This window comes from Oryctolagus cuniculus, chromosome 1, assembly GCF_051225735.1.
Source record: "Oryctolagus cuniculus isolate XC-2025 breed Fujian yellow rabbit chromosome 1, ASM5122573v1, whole genome shotgun sequence".
In the NCBI taxonomy this organism is placed as follows: Eukaryota; Metazoa; Chordata; class Mammalia; order Lagomorpha; family Leporidae; genus Oryctolagus; species Oryctolagus cuniculus.
Window position 1 is genome coordinate 10,985,369 of NC_142867.1, and position 26,913 is coordinate 11,012,281.

At 47.1% G+C, this 26,913-nt stretch overlaps 1 pseudogene across 1 annotated transcript; it reads right to left on the reverse strand.

Annotated features, from left to right (window-relative positions):
• Window positions 1-3,642: 3,642 nt before the first annotated feature.
• Window positions 3,643-12,768, reverse strand: LOC138843173 (pepsin-3-like; annotated as a pseudogene). Its single transcript, XR_016216657.1, has 9 exons — window positions 12,629-12,768; window positions 12,056-12,215; window positions 9,713-9,830; window positions 8,751-8,869; window positions 7,886-8,075; window positions 5,742-5,858; window positions 5,084-5,228; window positions 4,888-4,986; window positions 3,643-3,967 (listed from the first exon to the last, which is right to left on the reverse strand). The product of XR_016216657.1 is annotated as a pepsin-3-like (transcript).
• Between the last annotated feature and the right edge of the window lie 14,145 nt (window positions 12,769-26,913).

Below are 26,913 nucleotides of genomic sequence, written 5' to 3' on the forward strand. Positions count from 1 at the left end.
ATACTTGAAAGAAGAGCTGCACCCATACTGATTGTGTACAGACTGTTTTCCTTGTCATTAAATACTTAAACAGTATGCTCTAACAACTGTTTGCATAGCATTTACATTGTATTAGGATCCTTCGCAGTTTGGTCAAAATGGAAGTAAAAGATAGTGTTTTTTGTATAAAAAGTTGAAATCCATGAATAATTTTTTCAAATTATTTGATTTTTTTTGTTCAAAAGGCTGGGATACAGAAAGAGACAGAGAGAGTGAGAGTAGTAGTGAGAGAGAGAGAGAGAGAGAGAGAGAGATTTCCCAACTGCTGGATCACTTGCTAAAAGCCTTTGCAGGCTGTCCAGGCAGAAGCCAAGAGATAGGTACTCACTCTGGGTCCTCAGCATGGATAGCAGGGACCCAGGACTTGAGCCATCCCCTCGTGCTGCCTCCAAGTGTGAAATTAGCAGGAAGGTAGAATCAGGAGCAGAATCCAGACTTGAAGTCAGGTATTCCCATATGTGATACTAGTGTCCCAGGAGGTGGCTTAACTGCAATGTCAAATTCCAACAACTACGATGTATTTTTTTTCTTACCTTTATTTATTGAGAAGACAGAGAAAAAGAAAGAAAGAGAAAAATATCTGTCACTTGCTGGCTAACTCACTAAATGTCTACAATGGTTGTGCCAGGCTGAAGCCAGCACCCAAAATCTCAATCTGTCAACCACGTGTGGCAGTGACCCAGCTCCTTGAGCTCTCCTCTGCTCTGTCCCAGGCATTAACAGGAAGCTGAAATGAGGAGCTGAGTTGCACTCTGGTATGGAGTGTGTGTGTCCGAAGGAGTGTCTCAAATGCTGTGCCAAATGCAGTTTTGGTTTTTCATAATGCACATTTTCCTTTAAAGACCCTTTGTATGGACAAATTTAAAAATTTCTAAGCTTTATTTATTTAATGAAAGTCAAAATGACAGCAAGAGGGGAAGAGACAGAGAGAACTTCAGTTTATGTTTCAATCCAAAAAGGCAGCAAAACCCAGGCCTGGGCCAGGTAGCATCCAGGAACCCGGAAATGCATCTTGGTCTCCCATGTGGGTGGAGTGGCTGCAGCACCTGGGCCAAATTCCACTGCCCTCTGAAGCACATTATCAGGCAGCCACACTGGAAGCAGAGTAGCTGGGACTCGACCTGGCTCAGTCCTGGTGGGGACTTGGTGGCAGAGTCCAGAGGAGGTGCATGGCATCACATGATGAGACAGGGCACATGCAGTCTGTGAAGGTTGGTCTGATGTCTGTCCCTCTTCTAACAAGTCCCCCTGAATTTGATCATGGACAACACCCTTCAGTGACCTTATCTGAATCTAATCACTGACCAGAGGGTCAAATCTCAACACCATAGTCAGAGGCTGTGTCCACACTCTATACCATGGACATAGAACTTTCGAGATGAAATTGCTGCATAAGTAGGCAGTGTAAACAGGGACCATAAAACCCTGCTCTGGCTCCTGGGCTACTGGCTCTCCCTGAGTGCAGGTCCCACTCAAGGACTCCGCCAGTTCCTTTCTATTGCTTCCAAAAAGATGGCTCTTGGGGAAGTGGTCAGGAGTCATTTTTAGAGAATCTTTGTTGGGCAAAGGACTCTGTATCGAATGAAAGACGTGCTGTAACCAAGGGAAGCCCCTATCGTGCAGGGTCCTCTGACCAGGGCTGGCTGTCGCCACAGGTCTGTAGACCATGTGAAGACCAAAGCTGGGTGGAAATTGTTTTCCAGGGTTGTGCTGAGGTCTGAATCCTGCGCATGCTGTGGAGCAACAAGCATGACGGTATTGTTCTTGGATGCAGATACCCCACATTTTCCTGGCCTCAGATGGCACTTTTAGGGTTCTGGGCACAGTATGAGATCAGGGGATGGTGTCAGAAGCCTGCAACAAAGTGTCAGTTTCTGTGGCTCTGGGTGCTGCCCCGAGGCCAAGTGATCAGAGCCGCTTCAGAAGTGATTGCAGGGCCGAGTGTTTGTCCTGGCACTTGCGGTACCTGCATCTGTCCTACACTGGGGGACCTCAGTTTGATTCCCAGCGCCTGAATGCAGTTTCCTGCTAATGAGATCCCAGGAGGCAGTGGTGATTGCAGCACAGGGAAGGGGGTTGAGGTGGGAAAAGCTAAAGCTGCTTCAGTGAGGAGATGACCAGGGTGGCAGGTGCTGGGGGCAAGGGGATTGGGCTCCGGGAAGGTTTGGAGGAACCAAAACTCCACACTAAGATGTGTAGTTTTGTCCCAAATGCAATGCCAAAGCACTTGTTGGAGTTTTAAGGAGGGAGGGCGGGGATCAAATTTATATTTCAAAGCCATCATGCAGCTGTAGCCAGTGGGTAGAGAGGGTGACACAGACGCTGGGGAGGCCTGGTGCAATGTGTTATGGAGCTCAACCTAAATATTCCTAGAGGCCAGCATCAGGCCTCAGGCCAGCATCTCCGGCAGAGGGTCAGGCAGAGGCAGCAGCTGGAGGGATTTTTCCAGTGCCCTGCCTGAGAAGCACAGGGCTAATGAATGAGCCTCCTAGCACAGGAGGAAGAACTGACCTTGAGTGAAGGGGATTCAACATGAAACAGATCACAGCAGAGCTTCTCACAGTCTAATTGGCATCTGTGCCTTCTGAACCTTGAAGAAAAGCCTAGAATGAGTATGTTCCATACGTAGTCTGAGGCTGTGCTTTTTATGAAGCATTTTGCTACCAAACCTGTTTGAAGGAATATTGCTCTAAGTGTTTTCAGTTTGTGTCTTCAATATATGTACCTATGCTAATGTGCTTAAATTTAAGCTCAACCTGCCAACTCTGGGAAGTGGAAAATCATCTATCTTCCTTCCTTCTTTCCTTCCTTCTCTCTTACTTATGTGAAAGTCGTGGAGACAGTGTGTATTGTAACTAGAGACACAGACACAGAGAGACAGAGACCTTCCATCCTTGGTTCAGTCCTTAAATGCCCGCAATAGGTGTGGCTGGGCCAGGCCAAATCCTGGAGCTTGGAACTCAGTCTGGGTCTCCACATTTGACGGCTGGGGCACAAGCTCTGGACATCACCGGCTGTCTCCCAGGGTGTGCATTAGGAGGAAAGTGGGCCTGAGAGCAGAGCTGGCTTTTAGCCCAGACAGTCTTAAAAGGGATGCATTTGTCACATGAGGCATCTTAATTAATGCACCAAAGGCCACCCTAAATCATGGATGGGGAAAAAGCATTGGTTGGTGTTTTCACACCCAGATTTTGGAGGTTCTGAAAGATCAGCTCATTACAAAATGTAGCCTGGAAGGTCTTGAGTGGCAGCGTCTGTCTCTCCCCTGTCTGTATCTAGCAGACAGCAAAGTTTCCTCCTGCCCACTCAGGAACACCGCCATCATAGCCCCTCCTCTTGACTTTCCCTCTTTGCTTATTATGTCCTATGGCTCTGGGAGAAATAGCAGGTTGACTCCCTCAACCCCAGGCTTGGGTGCCCCATAGAACATGGAACCTCGAGCCCAGTGTTTCTGGTGTTTTGTGATGCTTCCAGCTCCTGTTACGAAATGTCACTGCCTGTTGATGTCCAAGTGGAAGAGTTCATTTCTGCATGTTTGCCTGGTGTTTTGACCTAGGTGATGTTTAGGAGAAATACTGGTGAGGAGAAGGAGCTGCACACCCATTTTCATCAGCTGTTTTTATTCTACATTTTTGGTATGACTGGGAACAGGATCAGGCATCTACTTCAACTAGAAGGTGACTTTGCTTTAGGAAGTTCAATCCGGAGAATTCTATGCACTTAAGGGGGAGCAGGACTGAGGCCAGATCTCTCTGGAAGTGGTTTGAAAGCTGTAGGTTTAAGCTGCAGCAGCCAGGCCAAGCTGATTGTTGGCCCGGTCAAAGACGGTGAAGTACTGGCGAATGAAGACGTCACCCAGGATCCAGAGCTCACCGGTGGAGGTGTCGACGTCCATGCCCTCGAAGCCACTTGTGCAGACAGAATCTTCCTGCATAATAGAGAATAGCATTTGAGATAGGAAACAGGGTTAGTGTTACAGGTGCTGGGTGATAACCATCCTGGGTGTCCTTTCTGGCTTCAAGGCCCATGCAAAGAAGGGCTGCCTGTCTCAGTGGGATTGGATGTGGCTTTTGCAGGACTGGAGTCAGTCAATACCTGGTGTGCACATATTCTGAATATTTTCTGCTGTTGTTGGCAGACCCAGGAACCCCGACCTCAGCACTGGGGTTCAGTTAGCTCATGTTCTGGGAAGATGTTTCATACCCTGATGATAAGACCTCTTCTCCTTATTCTCAAACTGACCAAGAGCACAGTAGGCAGCCATGGGTTCTTACCCTTCCTGGGTTACTGGGCTTAGCCTTGGCTGCATGTTACACTTGCCTCGCGAGATTCCCAGATGTGAACACTCCTGACTGAGGAAAGTCAGCCCACTGTGAAAAACTGGTTTTGTATATCACAGATTAGTAGGAGGCGAGGAGCACTCCTGTGGCTCATTAGACTCAGAAGGTGGTCACTTTCAAATATTCCCTGTAACTATACACTGGGGATCTGATGAACTGACACCTGTTGTATTTAGATAAATTAGGAAACAGAGGGTGAGAAAATTTGCACCTTGCTCAGAAATGATGGGCAGGACATTGAGACTCAGGTCTCTGATGAGGGTGTCTAGATAGAGAGACCCCTTATCACACCAGATATTTTGCCCCACTTTTCCCTTCAGGGCTGCATCCAGATACTCATTCATCCATCCCTTGTGAATATCCTTTTTTGTCTCTGAAGGCCATGCAGAGCAGGTGTCAGTCTGCCTCTTGGATTTGGTGGGTAAAAATTTCTTTTCCTTGTGCAGAGGGTAGTGTGTGGCCACCTTGAGTTTGGGCCCATCCTGTGACTGGCCGAGTGCTCCCTTACCTCCAGGATGTAGGCACTGGCGGGCACAGGGTACTGGACTCCATTGATGGTGAAGACAATGTTGGGCAGGGAGTACATGGATGAGCAGCTGACGATCATCTGGAAGGTGTGAGTGTGGGGGTTAGAAGGGGTTCATTCCTTGTGCATGACACTCCCACCACCTGAGTCTAGAAAGAGCATTAGGGGCTGGACTTGCCTCGCCCTCATAGTTCTCAGAGGCTCCAATGTAGCTCTGGATGTTGGAAATGGCACTGGTGGGGCCAGCCAGCAGAGAGGTGCCCGTGTCCACAATGGCCTGGCAGCCATCAGCACAAGCGATGGTCTCTCCATCCATGGTGATGCTGAGTGGGAAATACAAGGAAGGGTCCCCTGAGTCCACATCGGTTATACCTGGGAGCCCAGATGGTTCCTCCTCAGAGGATGAATAGCTGAGACGTCAAAGTGGAACAGGCTGGGACTGGCATGTCCTGAGACATTTTCTCGGTCATTTTGCCCTAATCCTAGACTGCTAGTGACTTTGTTCCTCGAGAAGGAAGTTGTATGGTGTTTTCCAACTCCCCTAAATGCTGAGAGTCAGGGACAGGAGTGTGTGCTACCACTCCTAGGGTGTGCTGGGATGTGGTCCTGCCTCCTGGACCACATGAAGTGGTGGTCCCACCTAGTAGAGGAGCTGGGTTCCTGAAAGCTGTCTGTCTCCCTGCTTTCAGTGAACCAGTTTACTGGGCTGTCTTTGCCTTTGCTGGGTTACAGCTTCCCCCTAGCTTGGTGTCCCAGGCAGATGAGGGAAGTTCAAGTTGATAAAGAATTGGGATTAGTGCTCAGGTCAGGACACCACACAAGCATGGCACTCTTACCTGTCCAGAGTGATCTGCCAGTAGCCCTCATAAGAAACAGGCACCCAGTTCAGACTTCCAGTGTAGTAAGAAGAATCAATGCCACCAAACATCACCAGGCTGCCACTCTCGTCATCACTGTGGAACGTTAGGGGAAGAGACATTGATTCATTCATTCATTCTTGTGTTGCACGTCTGCTCTTTACAGCCAAAGAGCTGTGCTTGATGGGGTAATTATTAGTGCCAGGAGCTGTGCTGAATGTGTGACCGATGTAGATTCTTTCATTTTATACCAGTGCCCACACAGGGGTCAGTATTATTTTTTCACTAGACACTGAAGCAGAGAAATAACCACATTGCTTAAGTCTCACAGCTGGCAAGTGGCAGTCAAGGGCAGACCCTTCACTTTTGGTTCCCTACTGTGTGATTATCACTCTGATGCTTTAGATGCCATGGGGGCTACAAGAACATTGAACACTGGACAGTGATGGATCTTAATAGTTTGGGCGTTATCTTGCTGATTCTCAGCCAGGGCTGGTGTTTCCCATGTGTTGAGACATTTCTGATTATCTGATTGAATAGGGGCAGAGTTGCTACTGAGGTTCACAAGTTCAGGGTCAGGCATCAGCTGCACACCGTACAGTGCATGTGATAGCCTGAGGACTTGGACCTAGCTGACTCAAAGACATCCATGGTACTCAATTGGATAACCTTTGTCTATCTCAGGGGATGCCATGGCCAATAAGGGATGCTTGAGTATTTGTGAAAGCAGGTGATATTTAAGGGTTCCCACACAGCAAATGGCCAATGGGCACAAAGGATAAAGGAGACCTCATATTGGGGTCTTTGTTATTACAAAATCCATTTTCTAAATTATCTGCTGTTTAGGGTTAGATAATGATATAAATATAGATGGTAACAAGAAACTAGTATCCAAAGAACTGGCAAAGTATGAAACTCAACCCACCCACCTTTGCTGTAAACACCCGAGAGTCCAATGCAAAATCTACCAGATTCATTAGCAACTGAATGAAAATATGACAGGAGACTAAGCATGTCACACAGAGGAAGTGAAATGCAGAGGAAAGTTGGTGGCAGCCAAGAGTACTCTTGCCTAAAAGTTTGCTCCACCCAAACTATTCTGGTGTATTCCTTTTCATTCTTAGAAATAATTCACCACAACCTAGATCCTACGTTTTGTTGAATAAATCACCTTGCTTTCATTATCTTAAAGTTTCTTTGTTCAAGATATGTGAAGTTACTTCATCAAAAGAATTTTATTTTCCTAGAAAAATAAAATTATATGTTTTATATTGATACAAAAATATTTTAGAATGTGTGCATCCCAAGGGTATGCCAAATGTTCATGGAAAATTGATGTTTTAAAAAAACTATGCAAAGTTTCAAGATTTTTACAGCAAAGTCAACTTTTTCTTTTTTTAAATTTGAAAGACAGCTAGAGAGACAGGGACACATAGAGATCTTGCATCCACTGATTCACTCCCTAAATATCCTTGAGAGCCATGGAAGGCCAAGGATGAATCTTGGATCACAGAACACAATGTGTGTCTTCCATGTGGGTGACAGTGATCCCAGCACCTCAGTGTATACATGCTGCCTCCTAGGGTGGGCAGTATGTGTAAGCTGAATCAGAAGCACAAGAACCAGGGTTTAAAACAGACCCTTGATATTGGCTGTGGGCAGCACACAGTGGCTTAACCACTGCACCAAACATCCAGTGCCTGCATGTATGTTTTAATTTCATTTTCAATGAACTTTTTAAAGTGTCCCCTCAGTCTCAAGCGTGTCTTCTTTTTTGCTGTGAAACTTGACCCTGTTTTAAGGGGATGCACTTTGAATTGTGACTTTTGAGGGCTAGGGATGAGGCAATCAGTTCTGGAGACCAAATAGCTATGACACTGCAGTTGAGCAAGTCAGTGGACAAAGACTTCAGCTGGTAAATAACAGTGAATGCTGACAGCTTGTCAGAGAGAGAGAGAGAGAGAGTTGGAAGCTTTACTGCCCAAAGACACCCTTCTCCAGACTTGGAAAAATCTCATTCTTCTAAGATCCTGACAAGCCACCCCCCCCCGCCCCAGATAAGTCCCTTGCTGGGCTAGGTGAAATGGTCTGTGTGGGAGGAGCCCCCAAACTGTGCAACTTACGAGCTCAGGTAGACGGAGAAGAGGTCCTGGGACACCAGGCCCTCGTTCCACATGTTGTCATGGCATCAGAGGCAGAAATGCTGGGGTAGGCCAGACCCAGGATGCCATCGAAGGGAGCGTAGTACAGGAAGGAACCGGGCTCCGTCTCGCTCAGGCCAAAGATCTGGTTGGTGTCTTCGATGCTTCCAACCTGTATTGGGGGTGGTGGTGAAAGAGATGATGTCCACCTTGAGCACCTATTTATGGAGCATTGCTGGGATCCAGCCCTGAACTCAGAGTGATCCTTCTTGATTTTTTATAGGGGTCAGCTTCCCAGACACCAAGCTAAAATACAGGGAGAGGGATTGCCCCCTAGAATGTTTGTGGCTCACCATTGGACAGACCTTGGCAGTGGCTGTCTGCATGGGCACAGTGTGTGACTCATTGTGAGATTTTGGCTACAGGATGGAGGGTCACTCTGCATTTACATTTCAGATGAGAAGATGTAAAATAGACCCCAGCAAAGCAGAACACTTTCCCCCTCCCTTACTTGGAGCTCATCTGACTAGAGGGAGGCAGAGCAAGGGCTGGAGGAGATGCTAAACGAGTATTGAGCCCTTGGGTCCCTTTTCACTGCTTCCTCCATGACATTCAGCACTGAGTTCGGCTGAGGCTCCCAGTACCACCCCCCTGAGCTCAGCTCCTAGAGGGTGCGTGACAGCTCTACCATATCTCTCCCTCCACTGCCCAGTTAGGTCGCTTGTGTGATCTTTGAGATCCACACTGTTAGATGAGCTTGCTGTGGGGCATTCACTGTGGTCCACAGTGTCCCTAGACTCTATCCTGATGACCAGGCTGTGAGGGGGCACAGCTGCCTGGTGCTCACGTTCACAGTGTCGTATCCCAGGATGCCCGTCATGCTGCCAGTGCCATAGGTGATGGAGAGCGTCTCACTGGTGGCCTGGAAGGTGGAGGAGTCATCAGGGTTGAATCGGTTATGGACGGCTGCAAAGGCAAGGAGTGACATCATTAACCTCCAAAGTGCCAGCAATGGTCATGGGCTATGAATAATTCCTAGGATGGGGGCTTGGATGGGAATATGGAAGAGAAATATGGCATTTGCTCTAAGATGACCTCTGGAGTTCTAGAGACACAGTTCTCATGCCTCTTGTTGGGCAGTTGGCAATTTCTCATTGGTGGTCCCAGCCTACCCCATGTTCTTCCCAGGACCCCCAGGCAGACACTGAGCACAGTGGCCTGCTGCCTATGGTGCGGAGCACAGCACGGCCTCCTGCACAGCCAAGTGTTAGGGCATGGGCAGAGTCACAGGTACCTTGTCTTAATTAAAATCAGGTCAAGATGCCTGGAGAGGATGGAGCTTGAAACCTGTGCTGACTTCTAACGACAAAGTCTCTTTTATTAGCACAGCAATGAACTCTCTCTCTCTCTCTCTCTCTCTCTGTGTGTGTGTGTGTGTGTGTATTTATTGAGTGGCTCACTCATTTCCAGCATGTCCAAGTCCACCTTTAAATCCACTGTGTTGCATGGGACTCAGTGTGGCTTACCAGCCTGTAGCCCTTCATCACTGCCTTGCTTTGGACCCCTATAGGCTTTCTCCTCTGTGAGTCCATCAGCCTACTCCCAAGTGCTCCCTTTATTCCCCAGAGCACCTTTGTCTGGTGCTTTTTCCCAAGTAGCTGCTTGGGCAAGGCCTGTTGCTTGAATCCCTGAGTGACTCCTATAGGCTTGAATCGTGAGTTGTAAGAAGTCTCTGATTGGTCAGAGTTCCTAGTATCAGCTGTTGCTGGGCAGCAAGGGGCAAATTGAGCCGTGTATGGCAGCACTCACTGCAGGCAGCACTGGAGCAGTAGGTGGAGGGCACCCACAGGTTGGAGGAGCCGGTGTCAAAGATGACGGTGAAGTCCTGAGGGGGGGTTCCGATGCTGATGGTGCCAAAGTACTCGGTCTGCAGGGGTCAAGACAACACAGCTGAAGGACCCGGGACTCCCAATATGGCCTCCCTCACAGCAGCTCTCAGTCTCTGTCTGCCTCTTCTCCTTTCCTCTTTTCACCGTCCCATTCCTTACACCCTCATTCAAAGCGCAGTCCTGGTCTCTGCCCTCTTGAAGTCCTCTCTGATTCCTCGCTAATTGCCTCTGTTGCCACTTAGCCCATTCTCTAAGGGGTTTGCTGTCCTCTCTAGCTGCTACCCTGCTGGTCTCAGTCTCACCCTCCTGGAGAGTGCACCTTCTCAGTAGATGGGGTGTAACCTGTGGCACCCAGCAAGTGAAACCTCGAGTGTGTGTTCATTCACTTGCTGATAGGCACAGGCACTAACACATGGAACTCATGGAAATATCTAATTTCTGAACCTTGGTATGAACAACAGTTTTTAAGAAAAGCACTATCGGTAACTGTGTTCTCAGCAGCAGCACTTTCCCCCTTGCCATCTCTGCTCCAGTTGCCCTAGTGTTTGTTCCCACCCAGGGCCTTTGCACTGGCTGTTCCTTGAGGTATAAAATGTTTTTCTGGATTTTTTTGGCTGACTCTTCTTTATCATTCAGAGAGCTCTTTTCCAATGAAAAGAAGCCCTCCCTGACTGCTTTATCCCAAGTAGCCCGTTCCCTTCCATTTCTTCTTGCCATTTGGCAGTTAGATAATTAGTTATGCTCTGCAGCATCTCTAATGACATGACGTCAACTCACAAGCTGGTTTCTTAGTCTTCCTCTCTTGAATGTAAGTCCCAAGAGCTTCCCTTGCTCTCTGTTGTGTCCTCACCATGCAAGCCTCAGGAACTTAGGAAGCACTTCTGAAATGTTTGTGCAATGAATAAATGGGCTGATGTTTCTGAGCGCTACCGCAGGGCTGCCAGGCCCTCTTCTGGCACTCCCAGAAGCTCTATGGTTTTTTTTTTTTTGACAGGCAGAGTGGACAGTGAGAGAGAGAGACAGAGAGAAAGGTCTTCCTTTTGCCGTTGGTTCACCCTCCAAAGGCCGCCGTGGCCAGCGTGCTGCGGCCGGCGCACTGCGCTGATCTGAAGCCAGGAGCCAGGTGCTTCTCCTGGTCTCCCATGGGGTGCAGGGCCCAAGGACTTGGGCCATCCTCCACTGCACTCCCGGGCCACAGCAGAGAGCTGGCCTGGAAGAGGGGCAACCGGGACAGAATCCGGTGCCCCGACCGGACTAGAACCTGGTGTGCCGGCGCCGCAGGCGGAGGATTAGCCTATCGAGCCACGGCGCCGCCCACTCTATGGTTTTAATGAATTGGAGGAACCCAAGGACAGAGGCCGTGTGTGGGTCAGTTCTGTAGATTAGGATTCTGAGGCTCAGAGAATATGAACGACATGCCAGAGGTTACCAGGCCTGGAGGCATTAGAGCCCCCGTTTGCAGCAGGTCTGTTGGATCTTGGGACCCTAGTCCTGGACCACAGCCAAGGCTGCTTTATAAACTTGGTTGTGTGCTATTCACATAGTGGCACATGGCATCTGCTGAACTCCAGAGCATGCTGGTGAGTTCCAAATAAAAGTGTCACTGAGGTCCTGAGACTCAAATCTGCGTGCGCTGCTCCAGTGATTCAGATCAATCTGTGGCAGTTAGGTTCTGGGCCATGTCAGTCCCTGGCCTGTCTGTGGTCTTCCCCACCTGTAGCCCCATTGCCTCACTTGGTAGTACCCTCCTCCCCTCTCCTCTTTTCTCACGCACTGTTTTCTTCTTCCCTCAAATGTACATGGCGCCCTATGTGGACAGGCAGAGCCATGAGCTCTCTGGCTGTCAGGAATTCCCTCCCAGCACTTGGAAACTGCTACTTTTCCTTCACTGCTCCCAGGAGTCCTCCCTGTCCTCCAGAAACTCCTCACTTATCGAGTGACACCCTCACTTGGAGGCCCTCATCCTATTGTTTCTAAATTAGTGAAGTCATCTTTCTCTGCTAGGCAACTTTGTTGAATGCTTCCCCTGGGCCCAGCACAAGACCCGAGACATAACCAGGCTTCAGGATAAATAAACCTTGACTGAAAGAAAGAATGAATGATGAACATGTGAGAGCAACAGTTATGATTGTGAGTTCCCCTGATTGGCCCGGGCTGCTGCAATCCAGGAAGCCATCCCTGGTTGTATTCCATTTCCCCCAGGCACCCTCTCTGTTGCTGGCTCAGTCCTTGTGGCTGCCCCTTCCCCCTGCCCATGACTCACATCCAGGTAGTTCTCTAGGCTCTCAGTGGACACCGAGGCGAAGGTCTCTTTGGGGAAGTACTTGGTGGCCAGGTTGGGGGTGTGAGTCTTCAGGTAGTCCTTCAGCAAGCCCTTCTCAATCAGGTTCTTCCTCAAGGACTTCTTTCTGACCAGGGGGACCCTGGGGCAGAGCATTGGTGCATGCAAGGTTAGTGCAGGTGGGGTAACTGGCAAGAATCCTGCTCAGGGGATGCTACAGACGCCTGAGAGATACAAGCAGACTGGTTTAAGAGAAGTTAAAGAAGGAAAGGGAGAAAATCCCATTGTTTCCCAACAGTGCACAAGGGGAGGCCACTGTTGATGGAACTGAAACCAAATCCCAGCTGCACTCAGAAAGCTGAAGTCAAACATACTAGAGTGTGGTCTCATGAAAAGCACAGAAAGAGAGAGAAGGAAGGAGAATTCCAGGTGGTGGAAACTGGGGCGAAAGAAGGCATGCAATAGGAATGGACAGAGAGGGGGCTTGGGAGGCGTCCAAGGACTCAGAAGTGCTCCCTTGGAGCTGCTTTTTCTGCTGTCTGACCACAGACTCACTTGTGGATGACGCACTCAGAGAGTGCCAGCAGGCTGAGCAGCAGCAGCCACTTCATGGTTCTTCCTTGCTCCCAAATCAAAGAGGAAGGCAGGATGAGTGGAAGGTGTACAGCAGCAGACAAGAACTGCTGCTTATATATGGCCCAGGTCCTGACTATAATAGCCCTTATCAGTATGTAAATGCAGACTGTTATCAGAGTACCACACCGAACACTTTCTGATTAGATTACCTGCCCAGGGTCAGCTTCTAAGAGTAGCTTTGCACCAACACTGCTTTCCACGTTTGGAATGTACCTGCCAAGTGTTTCTAGCTATAGTCGTGGCCATGCCTTAAGAAATGAGAATGGTGTGTGTTATAACTTCCAAGCTTGGTTATTTGAATGAGTTATTCAGGAATGCCTGAGCATAAGACTGAAATGATATTGCAGGAACTCATTTTACCCTGATTTTTCCCAGTGGGGAAGGTGTTGGGGTTCTTAGTGAGCAACTGCCCAACTCAGCAATGGGTGGCATTCCTGTATGTGCCACCCCAAGTGATGTGGGCAGCTTGGTTTGGGGAGTGGGACTCACTTCCCTGTGTAGGATTCATGTGGGTTTGACATTATGGGATATATCTGTATTTTGGTAGATTTGGTTTCTGTCCCTGGTTCCTGACTCATCACTTCCTCCGCAAGGCACAGAAACTAGATTTCTTTTCTCCAAGGTGGGACATACCAACTCTAATCCCCCAGCCCTTAGCCAGCTGTAATGAAGTTTCTCCTGCCTGTGTGAGTGTCCCACAGTAGGTACTAAGACCCACCTCACTCCAGAGGATTTTGCAGCATGGGAAGAAAGGAGTCTGAAGAATCCATTCTGGGACTCCCACCAAATCTGTCAACAATCATGCATGTGAAGTCTCCATTATTTCTCCAAATATCATGCTGGGAGGGCTCTCCCCAATCTATGGGACACAACCCATGGCCTTGGGCTTGGGGCTTTCCAGGCCTTGCCTTCTGCATGTCCTCTTCTGGTTTCTCATTTCCATATTTTAAATTGTGCAGTGAAGTGTCTTTCTTTGAGTCCCATGAGCCACTGAGCAAATTAAATAAACCTGAGGATGGTGCTGTGAGGAACCAGATTCGTAAGTCCTGGTCCTGGCTCTGAAGTGGATTGTGGATGAGGACTCTGCTCTACTTGTGGGATCCTGTTCACTTCTCTGGAATATGGGGGCAAGATTGAATCCATTTGAATGGGAGGTCCCCGATGTATGGAGAACATCTCTACATATCCAGCATCAACTGTGAGCTGTGCTGGGAGGGAGGGAGGGAGTTGTGGGAGAAACTGATTTTGAAAACTTATGATGGTCTGTGTGGGCATCATCTACACAAGTTCAGAATGGTCCTGAATCAGGAAGCTTGAGGTTTGGGATGGAAGGAGTCAGAAGGTGGGGGGTGTGGAACTTTTGATTCCAGGTTGGCCACATGGTCATCTCTGGTGTGGGCAGCCATTCTACCTCAATCAGTTAGTGGAGTTCCATATCCCATTGGATTTTGGGGTGGATCAAACGCCTGGGGAGCTAGTTCAGTGCACGTGGAAGGAAATGCAATCTTACAAAGAAAAAAGAAAAATTTGCCATCTGGTGGTTATTACTCCCTGTAGTGGCTCAAATGAAGGGAAAAGGGGCAGTTGGCTCCATAAGTCACCCACATTCCTGAGGCTCAAGACACTGTGCTTTAGAATCTGCCCCAATATCCTTAGACCAGTGCCCACTGGAGAAACATGCTGGAACTGATGGCCTCAGCAAGTTCCCTCTGACCCTGAGTCAACTACGAAGAAGATAAAGAAAGACACAAATGCATTGTGGATGTCAAGGCCATCACACTCCAGATCAAGCAGGATATGAAAAAGCTGCTCTGCAACCCGAGAGGTCTGATGGAGAGAAGAGGGCTCAGGTCCCACTGACTCCTGATAATGACACTTTGATGTCCCCAACAAAATCAGCATCATTTAAGCATAGTCCAGATGGGTCACTTCAAATTCATGTTCCTTCCCCAGGGTCATGGTTTTAACAACACTGGATTCTGGAAGGACTCAAGGGAACTCTTGCAGGTCACCTAGCGTTAGACAAACACCAAACAGGTTTCCTTCACACACCCCAGTTGGGACAGTTCTACGAAGTCAGAAGTTCAAGATTACAATGAGATGGTTTGGTGCAGCAGTCAAGCAAATTCATCAAGACAAGAATGGCCAAAGGTCTCAGGGTCTCTTGGCTGTCTGTGAAGGTTGAGATGTCCATGAGTTTGTAACATTAACATGAGTGTTAATAAGACATGGCAGATGGAGTGTTAAGACAGCTTTATGTGAAAAAGTTTTGTTTCCTTTACTGTAGGATAAGGAGTAGATATGATGTTGGGGAACAACTCTTTCCCTTACTCAGTGTTGTGCACTAAAAGCTGGTGATAAAATCTTGCAGTCTGGAAAGTGAGGGATGATGCATAACATAAAATTTTATGGATGTATTGGTACTTGCAGTGGCATGGCTTTCTTTTCATTGTGTTAAATGATGGATATCGAATCTGACTGTGGAATGTTGTTCCACCTTATGTTGTAGTACAGGATGAGTGGGAATCCTGTCTTCCAGTGATTTCAACTGGATCTGATACTTGGAAGCTTGGAACTTTCCCTGAGCCTTCAGAGTGTGGAAATCAGGCTGTGGCACTGGGCAGAACACTTTCTCTGTGTGGTGACCACATGTGCAGCCAGGAGTGATACTGGGGTAACATGGTATAGACCCCTCCCAGCAGCTTGTTGTGGGTCCTTGATTTAAGCTACTGCTGTGACTGTGGCTGAGGAACTGAAATGGCCATGACAATGATATAACCCTCATGTGTAGTGGAATGTCAGAGAAATTTTCTAATTGAGAGGACGGTTCCAGTTACATGGAAGTGGTTTGTATAGGTCAGTCAATTCCAGGAGTTCAAGGATGAGACACAAGTAGGGTGATTCTTTTCTACCAAGATGCACTGTTGGTCTTTATGGTGACCCACTGGATTCTACATTTCATCCAGAAGAACTCTAGGGAGGGTCGTGTGGGAGAATGATGAGGGAGTCTATCGACTTCCTACCTGAATGGCCACTGGATCACACTGAGGGAATCTCTTGGGTTATAAGGACAATTAATTCTTCCCACATGAGAGATTGACACCCAGAGGGAAGCTTACATGGTTAGTGGAAGACATCAGAGAGTGGGGCAGACTATCTCTAGCGTATTATTGATAAGGTTAGATTATTAGTTTGGATGTTGAACTGCCCCCTGATGCCCATGTGTTGAAGGCTTGGACTCCATGGTGGTGCTGAGGTCTAATGAGAAGTTCTTGTATCATTGGGTTCATGTCAAAGGAAGTTAGTTCTCATGCCAGTGGTGATATAATCCTGAGCTTGGGTCCATATCCTCTTTGGTGTCTTGCTTTGCATATGTCTTCCTCTGCACATGTTACCCTATCTACAATGGGCCTATCATCAGAATGAAATTCTGGGCCATGCCATTTGGATTTGAGTAACACATGAGCTATAAAACTCTCTTTTCTTCATAAGTAGTAAGGCACAGGTATTTGCTTTCAGTATTGAAAAGTTGACTATTACAGCCCCCAGTTATCCTTATTTTTTTTTAAAGATTTATTTCATTTATTTGAACTACAGAGTTACAGAGAGAGGTAGAGACAGAGAGAAAGATAGGTCTTCCATCTGCTGGTTCACTCCCCAGATGGCCATAATGGCCAGAGCTGTGCTGATCTGAAGCCAGGAGCCAGGAACTTCTTCTGGTCTCCCACACGGGTGCAGGGGCCCAAGGACTTGGGCCATCTTCTAATGCTATCCCAGGCCATAGCAGAGAGCTGGATTGGAAGAGGAGCAGCTGGGACTAGAACCGGTGCCCAAGTGGGATGCCAGTCCTTCAGGCCAGGGCGTTAACCTGCTGCGCCACAGCGCCAGCCCCATCCTTATTTATAGGTAATCATGCATCTATGGAATCTGCTCCTATTGAATTGGGTAGGGTTTGTGATTTCCTTTTTTTTTTTTTTTTTAAGATTTATTTGTTTACCTGAAAGGCAAAGTTATAGAGAGGCAGAGGCAGAGGTAGAAAGGTAGAGAGAGACAGAGGTCTTCCAACCACTTATTCACTCCCCAAATGGCCACAATGGTCGAAGCTTGGCCAATCCAAAGCCAGGAGCCAGGAGCTTCCTCTGGGTCTCCCGTGTAGTTTCAGGGGCCTACTGACTTGGGCCATCCTCCGCTGCCTTCCCAGGCACATTAACAGGGAGGTGGATTAGAAGTGGGGGACCCGGGATTCAAACTGGCACCCATGTGGGATATGGGTGCTGCACAGGACAGCTTTATCCACTGCAGCACAGCTCTTGTTCAGCAATTTGTTTTTAACCAATAGTATACAACAAAATGGATGAGATGTCATTCTTGGTGTTGTAATGTCTAGGACTGGAGACCTTGTAGGTCTCTTGTCTAGCCTTATTCCAGTAGGGGGACTCAGAGAAGCCTCTGCCAACCCCATTTACCACATCTCTTTGAGACGGAGGAGAATCCCGTATCTGGGGCTGTCTAGTCAGCAGCCAGGATTGATCTGGACTGCAGCAAGGAAGCCATGTTATCTCACTGTGCCTGGCTGGCTCAGAAGGAAGATTGGACAACAATGTTTATCTTGCCATTAACCCTGACCGGACCTCAGTGTGGCAGTGTGACTTTGAGGTACTCTGGGGATAGAGTCTCTAAGGCAGGCCACCTCCTGCCAGGATCCTAGGTATTCAGTAATGATCTGTGGACGTATCAGATTAGCAATGGAATGAGATTGAACCAACCATTCCTAGTGATGTGAAGATGGAGCACTTAAGCGTTATAGATTCTATGTTGCTGGGATAATTGGCGTTGAGACACCTGGTCCCCCATCAAGATATAAGCTCAGGCCATGGTCTTCCATCCACACAGGAGCACTGTGTACTCCACTTCTCAGCACCAGACCTGGCTGCTCTCCAGAGATGCATGCAGGTTGTTAACATTCCATTTGTAGGTCCATTTGCTTTGGTTCGGTAATGCCTGTAACTTGAGTGAACTTAAGTTTATGGGGACACGGAATTAAAAATGGGTTTATTAAGACCAAGTGTCTGGTAATAACAATAGATAGAATTAAAAAGGAGAGAATGATCCAACATGGGAAGCAGGCCACACAGCAGACTCATAGAATGACAAATGCCCTAAATAGCCCTCTGGCCTCAGAATCAGCTCTTAAGGTATTTGGATCTAGTTGAAAATCCCATGAGAGCATTTCAGGCATGGAAAGCCAAGACACTGTGGCAAAAAAGTGATCTAAATGAAGGATCTCTGTGAGTGAGATCCCAGTGGAAAGAGGGAACCATCAAAGAAGGAGGTACCTTTCTCTGAAGGAAGGAGAGAACTTTCACTTTACTTATGGCCCTTCTAAATACTGACAGAGTTTGTGGACTCAAGAGGCTTCCATAGCCTTGGCAGCTCATGACAAGAGCCTCAGGTGATCACTGACGTCATAAATAAGCGTGTCAATTGTTAAATCAACAACAGGAGTCACTGTGTACTAGCCCCACATGTAGGATCTGTCTTTAATGAGTTGTACTATGAGAATTAATGGTAAAACTTGTCTGCAAACAGTACTTTATACTTTGTGTGTTTATGTGGGAGCAAACTGTTGAAATCTTTACTTAGTATAGAGTTGATCTTCTGTATATGAAGATAATTAAAAATGAATCTTAATGAAGAATGGGATGGGAGAGGGAGAAGAAAAATGAATTGTTCATGTAATTTCCAAGTGATTTCTAATAAGTCTACAATGCCACTGGAATGGTTATTTATTTTAAAAATTATTTAAGTCACTCTATAGAGAGAGCCAGATCACTGATGTGCTTGTTCACTCCCCAGATGGTCACAATGACTGAAAAGTCTATGTTGTAGGCAAGAGACCAGAACACCATCTGGGTCTTCCAGGTGCTTGGCAGGGGCCCAGTAACTTGTGTCATCTTTCACTGAATTACCAAGTACAGCAATGGGAAGCTAAATCAAAAGTGTAGAACCAGGGACTTTAACCTGTGCTCCAATATGAGATTCCACTGTGACAGTCTGTGGCTTAACCCACTGAACATTTTTGATACACAACATGGACAAAGAACGGTGCATACTGTAAGATTCATTAATGTCTATAAACTTAGCACATCCATGAGTATTAGTCAGATTTCCATTTTTATAACCAAATTCTTGAGGCTGGCTAACGTTATAAGCAAAAGAGATGTATTTTTGCTCATGGTTCTAGAGATACAGGCTAAGGTAGACAGGCTGTATTTTCTCAGCCCCTGGTAATGGATTACTTGCTGGCTGATGTCATGAGGAGTGCCCACGTCTTTCTCCCCAGCATTCAATCAGGGGAGGCTCCGTCTTTGACCCAATCTAATCCATTACTTCCCAAAGGTCCTACCTGTAAACATCACTTTTAATATCACTAGTTTAGGAGTCTGGGGACTGGATTCCTCCTTGTATCAGAGGGACAAGCATGTTCAAATCATGGAACCCATACCCATGATCTAGATAGAGACACAGAGCACTGCAAAGTGCCTCAGGTCTTGCCAGTCACCAAGTGCCCACTGGACCAGGAATATCATTAGTCTACCTTCAAACAGCATGGGTTCCCATTGCCTATTTTTGTATGTTAAGTAAATGGCACTGTGTAACACATGCTCTTATTTCTGGCTTCTTTTCTGAGAATGACGTTCCTGAGATTCATCTGTGGTCTGTGTAAATTGGTTTTTTCCCTTGTGCTATGTTATTCCACTGTGTTATTACTAATCTTATTGATTTTTTTTGCAATTGATGAGCTTCATATGAACAGTAGTCTATGAACATTCTAATACTCTTACACCCAAGAGTGGAGTTGCTGACTCATAGTTATAGTCATTACTGTAGCTTTAGTAGAAAATGCTTCATGGTTTTCCAAAGTGATTGTATCATTTAATTCTGGGACCTGCCCTTTATGGAGGCTCCAGTTGTTCTATGGCCTCATCAACACTTGGTGTGGCATCCATTTTCTTTTTAACCATTCTAGTAGGTGTGAGGAGAAATCATGTAGTTTGTATTTGCTTATTTGAGAAACAGAAAGACACACACAGATCAGCGAGGTATGCCATCCACTTGTGTTTTGGGGCCTGTACAAAGGGGGATCCAGGTGCTCTGTAGGTCTCCCATATGGGCGACAGTGTTCCAGGCCCTTTGTCTACCATCTGCTGCTTTCCAAGGGCATATGCATGAAGCTGAATCAGAAGTGCAACACTCTGGCTTGAACTGGCGCTCCATCCCATGAACTTATGGAAGTCCCATCATGCATTTCTGAACCTAACACCAGACTGCCTCTCAGAGTGAAAAAGTTTGTTAGGCAGCAGTATGGTTTAGAATTGGAAAAATGAAAACGCATTCTTGTCCCCCGCTATGGTAGATCTTAAATGCAGTTGCTGGGCTGGCGCCGTGGCTCACTTGGCTAATCCTCTGCCTGCAGCGCCAGAATCCCATGTGGGCACCGGGTTCTAGTCCTGGCTGCTCCTCTTCCAGTTCAGCTCTCTGCTGTGGCCCAGGAGGGCAGTGGAGGATGGTACAAGTGCTTGGGCCCTGCACCCACGTGGGAGACCAGGAGGAAGCACCTGGCTCCTGGCTTCGGATCGGCGTAGCTCCGGCCCTGGCGGCCATTTGGGGGGTGAACCAACGGAAGGAAGACCTTTCTCTCTGCCTCTCCCTCTCACTGTCTGTAACTCTACCTGTCAAATAAATAAATAATCTTTAAAAAAAATGTAGTTGCTGTACTTCTCTGGGTATCAGTGAGACTCAGCTGTGTACGTGCATGGAAAGTTCCCAAGTCCCAAAGAGGCTGAGAAACTCAGAGCACACATGCATGTGGCCTTTGTGGGACCCGCGTTATGGATGCTCAAATTTTCACAGTTGAATATTTTGGGAAGCTTTGCTTTTGGGCCCTTCTTTCTCCTGCGTGTTTGGTGCTCACCTTTCCTGGCAGTTCATGCATTTGTTCCATAGACACCTGCTGACAGGTAGCCTTGCAGACTTGGACGGGAACCTACCCTTTGATACACATGTGCCTATGATAAGATGGCCCTCACTCTGATTAATATATTCCATCCTGCAGGGACGTCTTCCATGGCACTGGCTGTTGTAATGGGAGAGTCTGTCAGCTGCAATGAGCAAGGTCCTTGTGCATTTTATGTGTCCTGCAGCTGGACTCATTGGTCTGTTCACCCTTGGACTACCCCGTCATCTGTCCCTACCCTTTCCAACCTGACAGGAATTGCTGCCCAGTGTGACAGGGTGAGTGAGACCAGAGTGAGATCAGCTACCCTATCCAAGGCTCCTGGGAAGACTTTGGCACTCAAGGACCCTTTGTCTTGTGTCTGTGTGGGCTTTAACCATGAAGGCATGAAGTTGGTGAGTGGCCAGGTGCTCATCAGGAGCATGTGGGTATAGGGCTGTGACTGTGCCAGGGGTGTCAGAAGCAGTTCCTTTTGCCCACAGGTGCTAAGGAGAGAAAAAAATCCCGGGTGGACACCATGTCCCCACGTGCCCATGATGTAGGATTTTAACTTTTGCTATTTAGTATGTATATAAAGTACCTTCAATGTGGCTGATTCAATGTACCTTCAAAATGGTAAATTCTTTCATTGATTCATGGCTGGAATTTCCCCTTAGAAAATTTGTGCATTAAACTCCTTGACATCTGCAAGGTGCGTTCCGTCTGTGTGCAACTCTGCAGCTTCGTGGGTGATGGACTCCTGCTAACGCTTTTGGGTGTGGGACCCCATTGAGCCCAGGAATCCTTTATAGATTTTACTTCATTTGAGCTGATGCACACTCCTTTGCAAGCCGGTTGCTCTCATCGCCCCAGAGTTATCGAAACCGTCTGGTAGCCAATGTTTGGGTGCCCTGAGGATTTTACCCGTGTTATCTCATGCAAAAAGTCAAGTCTCAGCAGTGTCTGGCCCTGGCTGCTGCTGTTCTCTCAGGTTTGCAGGTGAGCAAATAGAAGCTCTGATAAGTTCCCTTTCTAGTGATGCCTGTTGGACTGAAACCCGAGCCTCTCTCCTTCTTATTCCTGACCCTGTGCTCTCTTGTACTCTGCTCTCCTGCCACCAAGTAGGGAAACTGAGGCACAAAGAGGGAACGTACAAATCCCAACTGCATTTTCTGGCTTATACCGTTAGGCTATGTTCACCACATGCCTCTTTCCCATGAGCTTCTTTTAAGGAAAAGCAACGTTTTATTGAAGTAGAAATGAACAGTTCACCTATGATTGATTAAAATAAAGAGAAAGAACATCTTTCCCATGATAGAACTCATATGCTGTACCATTTACATGTCAGAGTGTGTAATTCTATGTTATTAACCCTTTTTTTCAGAATTTTTAACCAGGTTTCCAATGGTTTCTTACAAGATTCATTCTGGATTTTGCATGTGCCTGACAGCATCTGTCTCCTGCTCCCCCCTCCAGAGTTCTCTTGTCTCATACTGGTGCCTTCTCCATTGGCTTCTCATTGAGCATTTTCCCTCCATTATTTGTCCTCTGTCACTGCACCCTGGGCATACCCATGCTCTTGAATGAGATGATAACACATTCTAGTACTTGTTTATTATTTTAATATAATTTCTCCCCCAAAGAAACCTTTTATTTAAAGAATACAAATTTCTTAAGTACAACTTTAATATAGTTATTCTTCCCCCGTACCCACCCTCCCACCCAAACTCCCACCCTCCTCTTCCTTCCTCTCCCTTTCCAGTCCCATTCTCCATTAAGATTCATTTTCAATTAACTTTGTACACAGAAGACCAACTCTATACTAAGTAAAGATTTCAACAATTTGTGTCCCCCAACAAAAACTGTTTGAGAACAAGTTTTACAGTTAACTCTCATAATACAACTCTTTGAGGACAGAGGTCCTGCATGGGGAGTTAGTGCATAGTGACTCCTGTTGTTAATTTAACAATTAACACTCTTATGTATGACATCAGCGATTACCTGAGGCTCTGCTGTTTTCTCCTTCACGCTTCCCTGAGACTGCACTGCCTTCACTTTTTAAAAACTTCTTCTCCTAGACTAGAGCAGTAAGCTCCCTCCCTACTCTGCCATCTTTGAAGCTGCTCCTGCATTTTTAACTAGTCTTTTTAAGAGCAGTGTTAGGTTCTTAGCAAATCAAGTGGAAATCAGAGTTCCCATAGCCTCAGAGGGGCTATGTGCCTTGCACAAGGCATACCATGAGATCCTGGCTGAGACACTTTCTTAAGGCACTTGTCTGTTCATCATTCCTTTTTGGTCTTCTCTCCCTGGAGGCAGTGGCAGGTGCTCACCCAGGGTGTTGAAGCCCCTCAGATTATAGCACTTGGTGTCTATTCCTAGCAGCTTGTCCAGAGCCATGTAGGGCACCAGGGGGCACCACTGCACATCCTTCCCTTTGTAGAATCCCTGTTTGCTGTGCAGGAATGGCAGAGGCCTGATCCTCATGGAGTTGTAGAGTTGGGCAAAGCTGCTTTGAGTCCCTGGGGAGAAGCCATAGGTCCTGTCAACTGCAGCTCCTACCCCAGGCACCCACTGGTATTATCTTCTAGGCCTGCGCTCCCTCTCTTACAGTTTCTCTTGATCATAAACTAGTCTGATATGCAGACTTCACTCCTGAGCCCCTCTGGAACCCCGGCATCCACCTCACCCCATCTTAGACCTGAGGGATTGTTCCTAAGAGGTTCTAGGATTTACCACCACCTTAGCGCTCACCAGGGCCTTTGGCACCTCCAAGAGCCTACGTGCCATGGCCAGCCTTTCCAGGGGCTCCTTGGCTACTTTCTGTTGCTCCAGAGGGGCCCTTCTCAGCTTCTGCTACCCAGACAGTGTCTAGTTGGTCTGGTGTGCCTGATGCGCTCTTGCTTGAAGTGTCAGTACTTTGAATGTTCTACTCCAGGCCTGAGGAGATTCCTATGTGCCCCTCAGGCCTAGCTGATGCATCTACCTCTGTACTCCCAGCTACCACCCATCTCCCAGCAGTTACTGTGGCTGCAGCTGTCTCGGGACCCAGGCATTTGTCACTCGAGACACCTATGAATGGATAGGCCTCCTTGTGAGCTAGGTCCTTGCCTGGGAGACTCCAGTCAGATGAGGCTGTGCCTGCAGGCCAAGGAGGGAGCAGGTTGGCTCTTGGGCAGCCTGTTGGACGATTCCAGGGACTCACACCTGCGGACTCCTGGCTGGGATGGAAGGTACTCTGATATGGGATCTGGGTATCCCAAGTGATGCCTTAACGGAGATATTAAATGCCTGCCTTCAGGATATATTTTTGTCTTGTTTGTATTCATTTGAAAAGCAAAGAGGAGTGGGTGGAGAGGATAAAAGGAGACAGAAAGATATTTCCTACCCACTGGTTCCCTTCCTAAATGCCCAACAGCTGGGCCCAGAGAGAGGCCAGAGACTAATCTGGGTCTTCTGTGTGTATGTGCAGGGACCCAACTATTTGAGCAGGTTCTTCTGCTGGAGTTAGGGCTACAGTTGACAGCCACGATCACGGTGGTGCCATGACTACCTAAGCTCTGTTTGGGTTCTCCAAGATCAGATGTGGAGATAAATGCTAGGGTGAGAGGCAGGGAAGAAGGCCAATCAAGCTGTAATATGAGTCACATTTATGCACTGTCAGTCCTGCTGTGACCAACTGGGGACTGCGTCACCCAACCTCAGGACCTTCCCCAAGGCTGTGAGATGCAGGGGCAGTTGTGCCTACTTCTGTTCTTCATTCTTTGACGACTGCAGTACTCATCAAGTTTTATTGCTATAAGTAAATCCCTGAAGAAAGGCAAGTTCATAGAGAAAAGAGATTTATTGGGTTCACAGTTTGCAGCTCAAGGGCGTGACCAATGAATGATCTTAGTTCTGGTGGGGGCTTTCCTTCTGGCAAAAACCTGGGGCAGTACAGGCATGGCATGCCTGAGAAAGGTCACAGGCAGTTCTTTATCTCTGTTTGGTGTCTGCTCTTCTTTATGAGCACCCAGGATTCAAGCATAGGTGCTCCTCCATTGACCTAGTGTAAACCCAATCACATCCCATGGTTCATCTCTGAACACCAAGTCTTTCATGTCTTGAACATAAGTCTTTGGGGATGAAACTGAACCCCACTACTCAGTGAAGTGGAAAGCCCTCTGCTGCCTTTTTTTCTTTCCTTTTCTCCCTCCCTCCATCCTTCCCTTCCTTCCTTCCTTCCTTCTTTTGTTTTTATCTGAAATACTTGGAGACAAGGAGAGTGAGCAAGAGACTCAGTGGCAGACAGAGACCTTCCATCCACTGGTTCACTCCCCAAATGCCCACAATAGCTGGGGAGTGGGTCAAGCAGAATAATGGAACCTGAAACTCAATCTGGGTCTCCCCGCTGTGTGGCTGGAACCCAAGCACTGCCTCCCAGGGTGTACATTTGGAGGAAACTGGATCTGAAAGAAGAGCTGGTTTTTGAACTGAGACACTCTGTTATGGGATGCAGTTATCTCAAGAGTTGTCTTGGGGTTGGCGCCATGGCTCACTTGGTTAATCCTCTGCCTGCGGTGCTGGCATCCCATATGGGCACCGGATTCTAGTCCTGGTTGTTCCTCTTCCAGTCCAGCTCTCTGCTGTGGCCTGGGAAGGCAGTGGAGGATAGCCCAAGTGCTTGGGCCGCTGTACCTGCATGGGAGACCAGGAGGAAGCACCTGGGTCTTGGCTTCAGATCGGTACAGCAGCGGCCGTAGCAGCCATTTCAGGAGTGAACCAATGGAAGGAAGACCTTTCTCTCTGTCTCTCTCTCTCTGTCTGTAACTCTACCTGTCAAATAAAAAATAAAAAAATAAAAAGAGTTGTCTTACCTAGTGCACCAAATTCCCAACCCTAAACTATCTTCTTTAAATTACAGATGAGCAATATGATGTTTGTGGTCTTACACCACGAGTCTTGGAGGTTCTCAATTGTCAGCTCATCACAGTGTGTTGCTGGAAGGTCTTGAGTGTCAGCTGCTGTTACTTTCCTGTCTAGGTCACACAGACAGCCTGTTTTTTTCCTACCTACTAAGAAACATCACCATTGTGGTGCCTCTCCTTGACTTTCCCGCTTTCCTTTTTCTTTTTTTTTAATTTTTAAAAAAATTTTAATTAATAAATATAAATTTCCAAAGTACAGCTTTTGGATTACAGTGCTTTTCCCCCCAATAACCTCCCTGCCACCCGCAACCCTCCCATCTCCTGCTCCCTCTCCCATCCCATTCACATCAAGATTCATTTTCAATTATCTTTATATACAGAAGATCAATTTAGTATACACTAAGTAAAGATTTCAACAGTTTGCACCAACACAGAAATACAAAGTGTAAAGTCCTGTTTGAGTACTAGGTATACCGTTAATTCACATAGTACAACACATTAAGGACAGAGATCCTACATGGGGAGTAAGTGCACAGTGACTCCTGTTGTTGATTTAACAATTAACTCTCTTGTTTATGGAGTCAGTAATCACCCGAGGCTCTTGTCATGAGTTGCCAAGGCTATGGAAGCCTCTTGAGTTTGCCAACTCCAATCTTATTTCGACAAGGTCATAGTCAAAGTGAAAATTCTCTCCTCCCTTCAGAGAAAGGTACCTCCTCCTTTGATGGCCCGTTCTTTGCACTGGGATCTCACTCACAGAGATCTTTCTTTTAAGTCATTTTTTTTTTCCAGAGTGTCTTGGCTTTCCATGCCTGAAATACTCTCATGGGCTTTTCAGCCAGATCCAAATGCCTTAAGGGCTGATTCTGAGGCCAGAGTGCTGTTTAGGGCATCTGCCATTCTATGAGTCTGCTGTGTATCCCGCTTCCCATGTTGGATCGTTCTCTCCTTTTTAAATCTATCTGTTAGTATTAGCAGACACTAGTCTTATTATTGTGATCCCTTTGACTCTTAATCCTATCATTATGATCAATTATGAACTGAAACTGATCACTTGGACTAGTGAGATGGCATTGGTACATGCCACCTTGATGGGATTAAATTGGAATCCCCTGGTGCATTTCTACTCTATCATTTGGGGCAAGTCCGATTGAGCATGTCCCAAATGGTATATCTCCTCCCTCTCTTATTCCCACTCTTATGTTTAACAGGGATCACTTTTCAGTTAAAATTTAAACACCTAAGAATAATTGTGTGTTAATTACAGAGTTCAACCAATGGTATTAAGTAGAACAAAAAAATAC